Source organism: Mobula birostris, chromosome 7, assembly GCF_030028105.1.
Source record: "Mobula birostris isolate sMobBir1 chromosome 7, sMobBir1.hap1, whole genome shotgun sequence".
In the NCBI taxonomy this organism is placed as follows: Eukaryota; Metazoa; Chordata; class Chondrichthyes; order Myliobatiformes; family Myliobatidae; genus Mobula; species Mobula birostris.
In genome coordinates this window covers 14,151-29,083 of record NC_092376.1, presented here as the reverse complement: position 1 = coordinate 29,083, position 14,933 = coordinate 14,151, and the positions used below count along the sequence as shown (strand labels likewise).

The 14,933-nt window shown below is 48.7% G+C and overlaps 1 protein-coding gene across 3 annotated transcripts in view; it reads right to left on the bottom strand.

Annotated features, from left to right (window-relative positions):
* The window catches only part of LOC140199932 (protocadherin-16-like), a 454,953-nt gene extending 453,202 nt beyond the window's left edge, over positions 1 to 1,751 (bottom strand). For all 3 annotated transcript variants that reach the window (XM_072262411.1, XM_072262410.1, XM_072262409.1), the window contains exon 1: positions 1,545 to 1,751. The gene's annotated coding sequence lies outside the window, so the exon portion shown is untranslated. The remainder of the gene's footprint in view (positions 1 to 1,544) is intronic.
* Between the last annotated feature and the right edge of the window lie 13,182 nt (positions 1,752 to 14,933).

The following is a 14,933-nucleotide window of genomic DNA, read 5'->3' as shown; positions in this document are numbered from 1 at the left end:
CACGAGTTATTCCAAATGCTATGTGCATTTAAATACAGCACCTTTAGTCCTGAATTCTTTGCCCTTTGAATTTTGCTTCTGTGGTGAAATTTAACTCTTTGTTCTGTCTGCATTTGTACCCAATCATTGGCTTGTCCTTCCTTACATTCATGTTACACTCTTCATCTACTTGTAAACCTCAGATCTCTCACACTGGTTCCCATCCATTAACCTGATGGAGATAGCCATTGATCAGAAACTAAATTGGACCTACTATATCAAAATAGCTCAGAGGCCAATTAGTTCATTATGAGAGCCCCAACCCATAAGAAGTGGACATTTGGACAGGTTCCTGGAAGGTCTGGAGCAGGAGTTCCTGACTGGGATTCCATGTACTCCTCAATTATTGGTACAGTCCCAACCTGGGGTCTACTGACCTTTCAATTAATGGTAGAGTCCCAGCCTGGTGTCCACCCTTCAGTTCATGGTAGGGTCCAAACCTGGAGTTCACGGACACCTCAGTTCATATTAGGGCTCAATGGCCTAAGAAAGGTTGGGAACCTCTGGATTTGAGTGATAAGGATCAAATGTGGGCAAATCGTACTGGATTGGGTGGAAAAATGTGGATGAAGATCATGTTAGTTAGTATAAACAAGTTGGGCTGAAGGGCCTGTTTCTGTGATCTATGACTTTCTGAATGACTCAAGGTAACATTCTTTTCCAACCTCTGCGAGGCATGGGAAGGATGATGGAACACTCTTTAACATATCTCCAAAATCACTCTACGCTCCAAACAAAGCAGCTCATTCCCCCATCATAAACTCGCATTCCTCCGCCACCAATATCGTCTAGAAATACCAGGAAGGTTTTGACAGCAACCCAGCTAACGAAGTACCGTGGTGATAAGTGCAGGAGGACATCAGACTCTCCCCCAAGCCACACACCATCCTTACTTGGACACTTCCCTTCGCTGGATCATAATGCTGGAATTCTCAACCTAATGGCACTGTGGCAACTCCAGAAAACAGCTCGGGAGCAACACCATCTATCTTCGCCAATGATATCCACATCTCATTAACATCTTCTATCAATATGTCACCATCTGTACTAAATGTTCGGGACTATCGCTGCTTCTGTTCGTCTTTCACATTTTACAATTTGGAGTTTTGGCGTTTTTCGCTAACTTTGAATTTACGCCCTTTATTGGTATTCATGACAAAGCAGGAGCAGTGGTCCTAATCTCCCAGTCGGCAGATTCCACGACACGGCTCTCTGAAACTCTCTCTCTCTCTCGTTTCCCACTAATCTCCCTCGTTCTGAACCCTGCCCCGTCGTCTTCCTTTCTCTTCCACTCTTTGTGTTCACTCTCCCCATTTTCCTGACACTTTCCCTGTCTCCTCTCCTCCGCCGCACCTCTCCATTCCTTCCTCTCACCTTCCCCCTTTCAATCTCTCCGTTTTCTTGCTCATTTCCCATTTTCCCGTTCTTAATCTCCTCCCTTCTCCCGCTCCCCATTCTCCTCTCGACCTCTCTCCCTTCCGCGCCTACGCCCTCTGCTCACTCACCCAAATCCGGCCACCTTTCTCCGCGAGATGCCGCCGTGCCGCTCGCTGAGAAACACAGCGGTTCCCCGGGAGCTGGCTCCAGTGGATCTGACTCACATCCCGCTGCCGAGCGGAGACACAGCAGCGCCGGGGCCACAAACACGTCAACTCCGTCCGGCCCACTCCCCGCCCCCGTTGGGACTCAGACAGACCCCAACCCAGGAGGAAAAAGGAGTAAACGGAAAGAAGGGGGAGGGGTGGAAACTCGATGGGGGGAATGAGGGGAGATATATATATATATATATATATATATATATATATATATATATATATATATATATATATATATATATAGAGAGAGAGAGAGAGAGAGAGAGAGAGAGAGAGAGAGAGAGAGAGAAAGAGAGAGAGAGAGAGAGAGAGAGAGATATGAGCGAGGTGATCAATGGGGGAAGAGGGGGAGGGGGAGAATGGTGTGGGGGAGGAGAGGGAGAGAATAGTGCAGGGGAGGGGTAGTGGGATGAGAGTAGGAGAAAGGGGCAAGGGGAAGAGAGGGAGAAAATGGTGTGGAGGAGAGGCAGGGAAAAGAGAGGGAAAGAATGGTGAGGGGAGGAGAAGGAGGGAATGGTGCGGGAAGAGTGAGGGGGAGGAGAGGAAGAGGGTGGTGAGGGGAGAGTGAGGGGGAGGAGAGGGTGATGAGGGGAGAGGAGAGTGAGGGGAGGAGAGGGAGAGGGTGGTGAGGAGAGAGTGAGGGGGAGAGGGAGAGAATGATGAGGGGAGAGTGAGGGGGAGGAGAGGGAGAGAATGGTGAGGGGAGGAGAGGGAGAGAGTGGTGAGGGGAGAGTGAGGGGGAGAAGAGCGAGAGGGTGGTGAGAGGAGAGTGAGGGGAGAGGGAGAGAATGATGAGGAGAGAGTGAGGGGGAGGAGAGGGAGAGAGTGGTGAAGGGGAGGAGAGGGAGAGAATGGTATGTGAGGAGGAGAAAATTGTACGAGAAAGAGCGAGCAGGAGGAGGGGGTATAATATAAAGCAGACGGAGGGAGAAGGAAAGGGAGAGAATGGTGCAAAGGGAGAGAGGGGAAGAGGTTGACCATGAAGGGGAGAGGGAGGGAATGTTGCAGCTGAGAGCGAGGTAGGAGGAGAGGGGGAAGCGGAGAGAATAAGTGAATGTTGCGGGTGAGGAGATGTAAAGAATGGTGCAGGTAGCTAGGGGAAGGAGAGAATGATGCAGGGAGAGATCGACAGAGGAGTGGGAGAGAATATAGCATAGGGAGAGTGAGGGGAGGAGAGGGTGGGAATAGTGCAGAGGGGGAGTAGAGGGAAGAGGGAGGGAATGCTGCAGAAGAGATCAAGGGGGAGATGAAGGACTGAGTGGTGCAGCAGAGAGGAAGGGGGAGGAAAGAATGGTGCAGGGTGAAAGTGGGGGGAGGGGTTGGAGAGAATGGTGTGTGGAAGAGAGAGGGGGAGAAGAGAGGAAGAGAATGGTGTGGTGGGTGAGTGGAGAGGAGGAGAGGGAGAAATGGTGTGTGGGAGAGAGAGGGGGAGGTGAGGAACAGAATGTTGCAGGGGAAAGCAAGGGGAGGAAACAGAGAATGGTGTGAGGAGAGGGAGAGAATGTTGCAGTGGAGGAGAAGGAGAGAATGGTATGGAGAGAGCACAAGGGAGGAAGAAAGGGAGAGAATGTTGCTGGGGAGAGCAGGACAAGGAGAGGGTGGGAATGGTCCGGGGGTGAGCGAGGGGAGGGAGTTGGAATGAATGGTGCTGCTGGATGGCGATGGGGTAGGAGAGAGGGGATTGGCATGTGTAAGAGTGGGGAGGAGAGGGAAGAATGGTGTGAGGGAGAGTGAAGGGGAGGAGAGGGAGAAATGGTGTGAGGGAGTGAGAGGGAGAGAATGGTGCGGACTAAAGTGAGGGGAGGACGGAGAGAATATTACAAGGGAGAACGATTCTTAAGGAGAGGGTGAGATGATGTGGGTGAGAGTGAGTGGGGAAGAGAGGGAGAAAAGGGTAAGGGGGTAGCAAGGGGGAGAAGAGGGAGTGAATGGTGCAGAGAGAGAGTGAGGGGTGAGGAGAGGGGAAATGGTATGTGGAGAGACTAAGGAGGATAGAGGAGTTAATGGTGTGGAGGGAGAGTGAGGTAGGGGAGACAGAGTGGAGAGGACAGGGAGTGAATTATGTGTGGGAGAGTGAGGGGGAGAGAATGATATGGAGAGACAGCGAGGGAGGAGGAGAGGGAAAGAATGTTGCAGGGGTAGAGCGAGGGGATAGGAGAGAGAGAGAATAGCGTTGGGGTGGGTGATGAGGGAGAGTAAGAGGGAGAACTAGGAGAGAATGATGTCAGGGAGAGTGAGGTGGATTAGAGGGAGAGAATGGTGCAGGGGGGAGGAGAGGAAAAGAATGTTAAAGGGGGAGTGTAGGGTGAGAAGAGGTTGTTGCAGGGAAATGCAAAGGGGAAGAGCCAGAGGGAATGCTGTGATGGAGAGTGAGGGGGGAGAATGAGTGGATGATGCAGGGGAAGAGTTGGGGGGAGGAGGAAGAGAATGGTGCAATTGGAGAGCAAGGGGTAGGTGAGGGAGAGAATGGTGAGGAGAGGGAGAGAATGATGCAGAGAGAGATTGATGGGGAGAAGAGGGAGAGTGAAGGGAGGAGAGGGAGAAAATGGTGTGAGGGAGTGAGTGAATTGAGGGAGGGGGAGTAGTGGGATAGAATGCTGCAGGGCAGGAGAGGGAGAGAATAGTGCAGAGAGATTACAAGGGGAGGAGAAGGTGTGGGGGAGAAGGAGAGAATGATCAGGGGTAGAGTAGGGCAAGGAGACGGTGAGCAAGGGAGAGCGAGGAGTCGAAGAGGGTGAGGATGGTGCAGGTGGTGAGCAGGGGGAAGAGAGGGAGAGGATGGTGCAGCAAGAGATCGGGGGTGAGGAGAGAGAGAGCATGTTGCAGGGGAGAGTGAGTGGGGAGGAGTGGGAGGGAATGGTGCAGAGCGTGAGTGAAGAGGAAGAGAGAGAGGAATAGTGTGGGGGAGAGTGAGGCATGAGGAAGAGAGAGAATGTAGAGGGTGAAGGCGAGGAGTGAGGAGGGGAGAGAATGGTTTGGATGGTTTGGGGAGTGACCAAGTTGGGGGGAGGGGGAGGGGGAAGGAGAGGGAGAGAATGAATCAGGGAGAGAGTGAGAGGGAGGAGAAAGAGAGGATGATGCAGAAAGACTGCGAGGGGCAGGAGAGGGAGAGAGCGTAGCAGGAGAGAGCAAGGGGGTGGAGGGGGGAATGTAGCAGGAGAGCAAGGTGGGTGGAAAGGGAGGGAATCGAGTTGGAGACAGCGGAAGGGGAGAAGGATAGAATGGTGTAGGGGAGAGTGGGGGAGGAGAGGGAGAGAATGGTGGGGGGAGAGCAAGGAGGAGGAGAGGAAAGGATGGTGCAGGGGGAGTGAATGGTGAGGGAGAGTGAGGGGTGAGGAGAAGGAGTGAATGATGCAGAGATATCAATGGGGGGAGGAGAGGGAGAGAATGTAGCAGGAGAGCGTGGGAAGAGTGCGAAAGAATGGTGTGGTGAGAGACCGAGGTGGGAGGAGAGGGAGGGAATGCTGTGGAAACAGAGTGAGGGGAAGGACAGGGAGAGAACAGTGTGAGGGAGAGTGAGGGGGAAGGAGAGGAAGAGAATGGTGTGTGCAGGAGAGCATTGGCGAAGTAGAGGGGGAGAATGCTGCAGAGTGAGAATGAGGGGGAGGACAAGGACAGAATGGTGTGCAGAGTGTGCAAGCAGGAAGAAGAACAAGAAGAGAATGTTGTAGGGGCAAGTGAGGGAGAAGAGAGGGGCAGAATGATGTGGGGAAAAAGCGAGGGGGAGGTGTGGGTGAGTGCAAGGGGGTGGAGAAGGTCAGAATGGTGCGGGGGAGAGTAAGGGGTAGGAGAGGGAGAGAGTTTTGCAGGTCAAGAGCGAGGGGAGAGGAGAGGGAGAGAATGGTGCAGGGGGAGTGAGAGTGAGTAGAATTTTGCAGGGGAGAGCAAGGAGGAGGAAAGGTGAAGAATGATTTTGAGGAATGGTGTGTGTGAGACCAAGGGAAATTGGAGGGGGAAAATGGTGTAGTTGGAGAGCGAGGTGTGAGGAGAAGGAGAGAATGGTGCAGGGTGAGACAAAGGAGTGTTATATTTCTTCTTTTAAATGTACCGTGGGTTAACAGTAAAAAATCATATTCTGGAAAAATTAGAGAACTTTTATTTACAGTAATAAACAAACACGTCTTAACCCCGCCACATGTTGAAACATTCTGGCAAACCCTGCACATGCTCAGTGCTCTGTCCAATCAGGTACTGGCACATCTTTGCACGTGATATCACCACATCTTCCTTTCCTTAAAAAGAAAAACAATTAATAACATTAATCAAAGCAAATACATAATTCAACAAGTCTCTATCAGTCTCTCTGGGGGTTTACGAACATGAGTAGACCCCCTAAGTGGTACACACAGATCTTGTATTTCCTTGTCATTATTTACATGTTTTGTCTCATCTGCATCAGTTAATTGAATCTCTGAAGAATCACATCTTCTTTTCCTTAAAAAGAAAACCAAATAACAACATCAACCAATAAACAAATCAGCTAGTGGAAACTCTGAAGTTGGCTCTTCGCTATCTGAGCCATGACTCTTCTTGTGCTTCTTTTTCATCTTCTTTCCTGCTTTAAGCCTTTCTTTATGTATCTTATCTAAACTTTTTGGTATAATCTCACATGTCTCCCGGTTAGAATCTGGAATTTCAGGTAAGCAGTTCACGCTATCCTCCTCAGCAATCTGCTTCCCTGCTTCTGTTTGGACTGTATCTTTCCCAATTCCTTCCACTTCCATTTGTAATGAAATACGAATCTTCTTTTCTTCGTCTAATTTATTCATTAACTGTGTAATCTCTCTTTTATGCTGAAACTTCATCATTTCAATAAAACTTCTCAATTCCTTCACTTGTGCTTTCGCTTCTTCCCTATACTGTGCCCACTGTGAGCGTTCTTCCTCTAGACGGTGATTAGACTGAATCTCATATTCTCTCAGTGTCTCTTTCATTATCTCTTGCATTGCAGCAACCTCTTCCTGCCATTGCTTTTTCACATCATCAATTTCCTCCTGTTTGGTCATCTCAGACACCGCAGCTACTGCTTTTATTTTCTCCATGTCAGCATTTTCATAAAGCGCATCTATATAAAATTCCTCTCGTTCATCTTCAATCACCGCATTTATTAGTTTCATTTTCCTTATTTCTACTTCTATAACAGCGTGAAAAATGATTAATCTTACCGCGGTTGTAGCAAATTTTGCCATATGCGAAACACTGATTTGGACGGTTTTCCTGCGCACAGCAATCACATGACCTTTGGTAACCTGTCCACCCTTGTCAAACCCCATGTTAAATCCCTTGGTGTGATATTTGATTCAAGCTTTAAGTTTGACAAGCAAGTTAATGCAGTAGTAAAATCCAGTTTATTCCAGCTTCGTACTATTGCCAAAATCAAGCAGTTTCTCTCTTTCAAAGATCTCGAGGAAGTCATCCATGCCCTTATATCCTCCCACTTGGACTACTCCAATTCCCTGTATACTGGGATTAGTCAGTTGTCCCTGTCCCATCTGCAACTGGTCCAAAATGCCGCAGCCAGGCTCCTGACAGGTGCCCGGAAGAGGGACCATATTACTCCTATCCTGGCCTCCCTCCACTAGCTACCAGTACGATTCAGAATTGATTTTAAGATTCTCCTGTTTGTTTATAATGTCCTAAATAGGCTGGCTCCCCCTTATATCGCAGACCTTCTAACCCCTTATTCTACTTCCAGGTCCCTCAGGGTGGCTGACTTGGGTCCCCTGGCTGTCTCACAATCCAAACTTAAGCTCAGGGGTGACTGCACTTTTGCTATTGTAGCCCCTAGACTGTGGAACAGCATTCCCCTTCCTATCAGATCTGCCTCCTCCATCGACTCTTTTAAATCCAGGCTCAAATCTTACTTCTATTCACTAGCATTTGAATCCTCCTGATGTGGCTGATTTTTGGCTTGTGCCTAGGCCCTTGTGTTGTTTCTTTTGTGCCTATAAGCTGTTTGCATTGTTGGTTATGTCTGTGCTTCTTGTATTTGTAATTTTAGCTATTCTGCTCTGATCTGTACAGCATTTTGGTCAACATGGGTTGTTTTTAAATGTGCTATATAAATAAATTTGACTTGACTTTTTTTTCAAATGCCGTCTCGCTCTCCATCGGTTTTAGTGACGTATTATTATATTTCTTGATATATTTGTGCTTTTCTACAGTGTTTACATTGCAGTTATCAACAAAAATCTCTTCAGCCTGCAACTTTACGGTCTCAGAAGCTTTGCAGATCGCAAAAGCTTTTTCAAAATTTAAATCTTGCTCTCTCAACAGCCTTTCTCTCAGAGCATTATTTCAAATGCCGCAAACAATTCTATCTTTAATGAGAGAGTCCGTGAGCAATCCAAGCTTGCATGTTCTTGTCATGGTCCGGTCCTTGATGTCTGGATTCTGGTTCACGGTCTGGTCCATCGTTCCTTATTCCAGGTTTTCTGGTTTTCCCTTTTATCTGTTGGGTGCTCTAATTGAGGCAGCTGATTCACATTTTGGGCTGGCTACATAAATAGCTCCTTGGTTCAGGAAATACCAGACAGGATTGTGTGAGGAATGTCAGGAAGAGGAGTCAGTAGAACATGTAGTTCTGAGTTGTTGGAAGTATGGGATACAGAGAGAGATGATGAGAAATAAATTAAGGGAGTTGGGGATGCAGGAATTCACATTAAAAGGGTTGCTGGGCGTGGGTGAGAGAGCACAAGTCTGGGTATTTTTAGCATTTTTAAGGGGTACAGGGGTTTTTTATAGAATATGACGAATAAACAGGAATAGGATACTAGGATGGTCAAGGATGGGAGAGTGAAGTGTAGGTGTGTGTGTGAGATTGGGTGAAGGGATTTAGAATGTATGTCTAGTGCACATTCTGGAGCAGAGGGTGGTGGTAATGCACCATTAAGCTGGATGCCAACCGCTGTAAAACAAGATACAGACAGACAGCTTTAGTTGCTGGATTGTTCCTGTCCAAACCCCCTGTCTGAATCCCTTCTCTGCTCCTTCCTCCTGAAGCCTTGCCCTGCAACCAGTGTCTGAAGCCTCGCCTCGCCTGTAAACCTTGCCTGCAACCTTCGCCTGCATCAATGTCAAGTTCAACTGCTGGAGCAAGATAAGGAACTGTCTATCATTGTTTTGAACTGTCTCTGCGTTCCTGTCCCTCTCCCCCGGCCCAGGCTCTGCGTTCCTGTCCCTCTCCCCCGGCCCAGGCTCTGCGTTCCTGTCCCTCTCCCCCGGCCCAGGCTCTGCGTTCCTGTCCCTCTCCCCCGGCCCAGGCTCTGCGTTCCTGTCCCTCTCCCCCGGCCCAGGCTCTGCGTTCCTGTCTCTCGCTCGACTAAGTCAAGGCTTCTGGCTTTGTGTTCCTGGATTCCTGTTTCCCGAGACCACGTCATGCCTTTGCCAAGTTCCAGAGTCTGAGCCCGAGTCAGGACCCAGGTTCTGGGTCCTTGTCCAGTCTCTGGCTCAGAATCCGAACCCAAGCCTCGTCATGTCCTCGCCTCGAGGAACCCAAGCCTCGTCATGTCCTCGCCTCGAGGAACCCAAGCCTCGTCATGTCCTCGCCTCGAGGAACCCAAGCCTCATCATGTCCTCGCCTCGAGGAACCCAAGTCCAGTCTTGTAGCCACGTGAAGTCCTTGTCAGGATCTGGAGTCCGAGCCCAAATCAAGACCCAGGTTTCGGGTCCTTGTCCAGTATCTGGATCGGCATCCTTGTCGAGGTTCTAAGTTCCTAGTTCCTCATCCAGGTCCTGCTTTCCTAGTCAAGTCCTAGCCCAAGTCTGTGTTCTTGTCCCAGCTCCTAGTCTGCATCAACTCCCGTCCATACTCTAGTCCAGTTCCTAGTGCTTTAGTGTCTGTGTCTTGCATTTGGGTCCGCTCTCAATGTGCCCCCTTATGACAGTTTTACTATGCTTTCTTAACTCAGTAACATACTGATCAATCGTTTCAGCAGCTCCCTGCGCACATGTGAAAAATTTATATCGTTCATACGTTAAATTACACTTAGATATACAAAATACTTCAAATCTGTCCATTATTGACTCTATATTGAAATTATCTCTATCTTCAAAGACAAAATTATTATATACCTCTACTGCGTCATTCTGGATTACACAGAGCAGAAGCTCAGCTTTGGTTTTTTCCGATTTCTCTTCATAATCAATCGCTGATAAGTACAGTTCAGACTGTTGCTTGAAGATCCTCCAATTCTCTGCTACATGCCCAGTCAGCTGAAGTTTTTGTGGGGTTTGTAAACTTTCCATTTTACTGTTTGCAGTTCAAACTTTTTTTCTTTTTTTTTATTATCTTTGATTCTCCCATATTCTTCCAGAAACACTTCTGACACAATGTTATATTTCTTCTTTTAAACGTACCGTGGGTTAACAGTAAAGAATCATATTCTGGAAGAATTAGAGGACTTTTATTTACAGTAATAAACAAACATGTCTTAACCCCGCCACGTGCTGAAACATTCTGGCAGACCCCATGCCTGCTCAGTGCTCTGTACAATCAGGTACTGGCACATCATTGCCCGTGATGTCACCACAAGGAGGACAAGGAGAGAATGGTGTGAGGGAGGGTGCGGGGAAGGAGAAGGAGGGAATAGTGTAGGTGGAGAGCGAGGGGGAGAAGGAGAGAATGGTGTCGGGTAAAAGGAGGGAGGGAGGAGATGGAGAGTATGGTGCACGTAGAGAGTGAGAGGGAGAAGAGGGAGAGAATAGTGTGGGAGAGTGAGAATGGTGTGGGGAGAGCGAGGAGGTGGGGAGGGAGAGAATGATGTGGGTGGAAAGTGATGGGGAGGAAAGAGAGAATGGTGTGGGGAGAGTGAGTGGGTGGAGAGGAAGAGAATGTTGCAGCAGGAAAGTGAGAGGCAAGGAAAGAGAAAGAATGTTGCAGGAGAGAGCGATGGGTGAGGAAGGGGAGTGAATGGTTTGCCGTGAGACCAAAGGGAGAGGAGAGGGAGAGGATGGTGCAGAGGGTGGGTGATGGGGAGAGAGGAGAGAGAGAGAATGATGTAATGAGGAGCAAGGGAGAAGAGGGAAAGAATGGTGCAGAAAGAGAGTGAGAGGGAGAAGAGGCAGAGAATAGTGTGGGAGAGAATGAGAAAATGGTTTGGGTGAGAGCAAGGGGGAAGGGAAGGAGAGAATTTTGTAGGTCGAGAGTGAGGGGTGAGAGGATGATGAGAATAGTTCAGGTGGAGATCAAGAGAGGGGAGAGGGAAAGAATGGTGGGATCTGAGGGTGAGGCGGGGAGAGAATGTTTTAGGCAGGAGTGAGGGACAAGGTGAGGGAGGGAATTTTGCAGAGGATAACAAGGAGGAGCAGAGGGGAGAATGGTTTGGGAGAAAAAAGGAGGGGAAGGAGAGTGACAGAATGGTGTGTGTGAGAGCAAGCAGAAGTAAAGAGGGGGAGAATGATGCGGTTGGAAAGTGAGAAGGGAGAGAGTGGTGTAGGGCAGAGTGAAGAGGGAGGAAAAGGAAAGAATGGTCCGGAGAGATTGCAAATGTGGAGGAGTTTGAGAGAATGATGTGGGGGTCAGTGAGGAGAAGGAGAGAATGGTGTGTGTGAGAGAGCAAGGGGAGAGTAGTAGCGGAGAATGGTATGATTGGAAAATGAGGGGGGAGGAGAGAAAGAGAATAGTGTGGGCAGAACACGGGGTGGAGATGGAGAGAATAGTGTGGGGGAAGAAGTAATGGGGAGGAAAACGAGATAATGTTGTGGGAGAGAGTGAGGAGGCAGGAAGGAGAGAGAGAATGGTGCGGGCATGGCAAGGGGAGGAGAGGGTTAGAATATTTCAGTAACAAAGAAAGAGGCAAGGAGAGAGAAAGAATGTTGCAGGGGAGAGTGAGGAGGAGAGAATGGTCCAGGGAGAGTGCAATGGTGGAGGAGAGGGACAGAATGATGCAGAGGGTGAGTGATGGGAAGGACAGAGAAAATGATGTGGGAGGAGAAGGAGAAAAAGTTGCAGAGGGAGAGTGAAGGGTGAAGAGAGGGGCAGAAGAGAGAAAATTTTGGAGGGGAGTGCAAGGGGCAGGCGAGGGAGAGAGTGGTGTGAGGGAGTGTGAGTGGAGAGGAGAGGGAGTGAATGTTGCAGGGGGAGAGAAGGGGAAGAGAGGGAGAGAATAAAGAGTAATAAGCAATGTGGAGGAGAGGGAAAAATGTAGTGTGGGAGAGCAAGGGGTAACTAGAGGGGAAAATGGTGCAGTTGGAAAGTGACTGGGAGGAGTGACAATGGAGCGGAGTGGGAGTGAGGGGGAGGAGAGGGACAGAATAGTGAGGGGAGAGTGAGGAGGAGGAGAGGGTGGTGGGGGAGAGCAAGGGAGTGGAGAGGGAGCGAATGGTGCGGGGTGAGGGGGAGGGGAGGGAGAGAATGGTGAGGGGAAGGAGAAGGAGTGAATGGTGGGGGTTGGAAGTGAGGGGGAGAAAAGGGAGAGGGTGGTGTAGGTGGAGAGCACGGCTGAGGAGAGGGGGCACGAGTGGAGAGGGGGGAGTGAATGTTGCAGGAAGAGTGCAAGGGGGAGAGGGAGTGAATGGTGTGTGTTGGACAGCAAGGGTTAAGGAGAAGGAGATAATGGTGCAGTTACAAAGTGAGGAGGGGAGGAGAGGGAGAATGGTATGAGGAGAGCAAGGGGAAGGAGAGAGAGAGAATTCGGAGCAAGAAGGCTGCAAGTGAACGGCTGATTTTTCAGAGTGAAGGGAGTTTTTACTACTCGAGGTAAAAGAGAGGTGAGACTGCGCAGGCACATGATGTCAGCCAGTAGAGCGTGAAAAGTTTAAAAATAAGACTGCCATATCAAGCAGGCAGCGGGGTGAGAGGTGGCACAGTGATAGGGCTTTGGCTCAATGGGCTTATGCGGTAGCAGAAAAAGGCGAGGTAGGTTTACCTGTGTTAATTGCGGAAAGGAGGTAGAATGAGTGTGGGACCAGTTTTGTGTTCGGTGTCAGGTGTGGGAAGTCCTGGAGTCTCCCAGCCCCCTGGATGGCCATATCTGCACCAGGTGTGTCGAGCTGCAGCTCCTAAGGGACCAAGTTAGGGAACTGGAGATGCAGCTCGATGGCTTTCACTTGGTCAGGGAGAACGAGGAGGTGATAGAAAGAAGATATAGGCAGGTGGTCACACCGGGGCCACGGGAGACAGACAAGTGGGTCACAGTCAGGAGGGGAAAGAGGAAGAGTCAGGTATTAGAGAGTACCCCTGTGGCTGTACCCCTTGACAATAAGTACTCCTGCTTGAGTACTGTTGGGGGGGACAGCCTACCTGGGGGAAGTGACAGTGGCCGTGCCTCTGGCACAGAGTCTGGCCCTGTGGCTCAGAAGGGTAGGGAAAGGCAGAGGATGGCAGCAGCGATAGGGGACTCTATAGTTAGGGGGTCAGACAGGTGATTCTGTGGGCGCAGGAAAGAAACTCGGATGGTAGTTTGCCTCCCAGGTGCCAGGGTCCGGAATGTTTCAGATTGCATCCAAGAATAGTAGGATCAGGAAGATGAATGCGTGGCTGAGAGACTGGTGCAGGGGGCAGGGCTTCAGATTCTTGGATAATTGGGATCTCTTCTGGGAGAAGTATGACCTGTTCAAAATGGACAGGTTACACCTGAACCCGAAGGGGACCAATATCCTGGCGATAAAGTCTAATAGTGCTGTTAGGGAGGGTTTAAACTAATTTGGCAGGGGGATGGGAACCGGAATGATAGAGCGGAGGAAGGGGAAAATAGAAATAAATCTAAGATAGTGAGCAGTAAGGATGTTAGGAAAGACAGGCAGGTGATGGGGCAAATTTGTAGCAATTGGGATGAGTTGCAGTGCAATAAAGTTGCAGTGAAATCAAAGCGAAAAGTACCAAATACTGGTCTTAAGGTGTTATACTTAAATGCACGCAGCATAAGGAATAAGGTGGATGATCTTGTTGTACAGCTACAGATTGGCAGGTATGATATTGTGGCCATTACTGAGACGCGACTAAAGGATGCATGTCTCTGGGAGCTGAACGTCCAAGGATACAGGAAGGTAGGCAGAGGGGGAGGCCTGGCTTTATTGGTAAGAAATGATATTAAATCATTAGAAAGAGGTGATATAGGATTGGAAGGTGCAGAATCTTTATGGGTTGAGCTAAGAAATCGCAGGGGTAAAAGGACCCTGATGGCAGTTATTTATAGGCCTCCAAACAACTGCAGTGATGTGGACTACAAATTACAACAGGAAATAGAAAAGACTTGTCAGAAGGGCAGTGTTATGATAATTGTGGGGGATTTTAACATGTGAGTGGATTGGGAAAATCAGGTCGGCACTGGATCTCAAGAGACAGAATTTGTAGAATGTCTGCAAGATGGCTTTTTAGAACAGCTTGTTGTTGAGCCCACTAGGGGAGCGGCTGTACTGGATTGGGTATTGTGTAATAAACCAGAGATGATTAGAGAGATTGAGGTGAAGGAACCCTTAGGAGGCAGTGATCATAACATGATTGAGTTCACTGTGAAATTTGAAAAAGAGAAGCCAAAATCTGATGTGTCGGTATTTCAGTGGAGTAAAGGAAATTACAGTGGCATGAGAGAGAAACTGGCCAAAGTTGACTGGAAAGGGACACTGGCAGGAAAGACAGCAGAGCAGCAGTGGCTGGAGTTTATGCGAGAAGTGAGGAAGGTGCAAGTTAAAGCAAAGGAGAGGGCGTAAAAAGAAGCAAAAATTAGTGGGAAGACAGAGGATTAGGAAGTTTTTAAAAGCTTACAAAAGGAAACTAAGAAGGTCATTAAGAGGGAAAAGATTAACTATGAAAAGAAGCTAGCAAATAATATCAAAGAGGATACTAAAAGCTTTTTCAAATATATAAAGAGTAAAAGACAGGTGAGAGTAGATACAGGACCGATAGAAAATAATGCCGGAGAAATTGTAATGGGAGATAAGGAGATGGCGGAGGAACTGAACAAGTATTTTGCATCAGTCTTCACTGAGGAAGACAGCAGTATACCGGACACCCAAGAGTGGCAGGGAAAAGTGTGCGCAGTCACAATTATGACAGAGAAAGTACTCAGGAAGCTGAATAGTCTAAAGGTAGATAAATCTCTGGGACCAGATGGAATGCACCCTCATGTTTTGAAGGAAGTAGCTCTGGAGATTGCAGAGGCATTAGTGATGATCTTTCAAAAGTCAATAAATTCTGGCATGGTTCTGGAGTGCTAGAAGATTGTAAATATCACTCCACTATTTAAGAAGGGGGCAAGGAAGCAAAAAAGGAAATTATAGACCTGTTAGCTTGACATCAGTGGTTGGGAAGTTGTTGGAGTCGATTGTCAAGGATGAGGTTACAGAGTACCTGAAGGC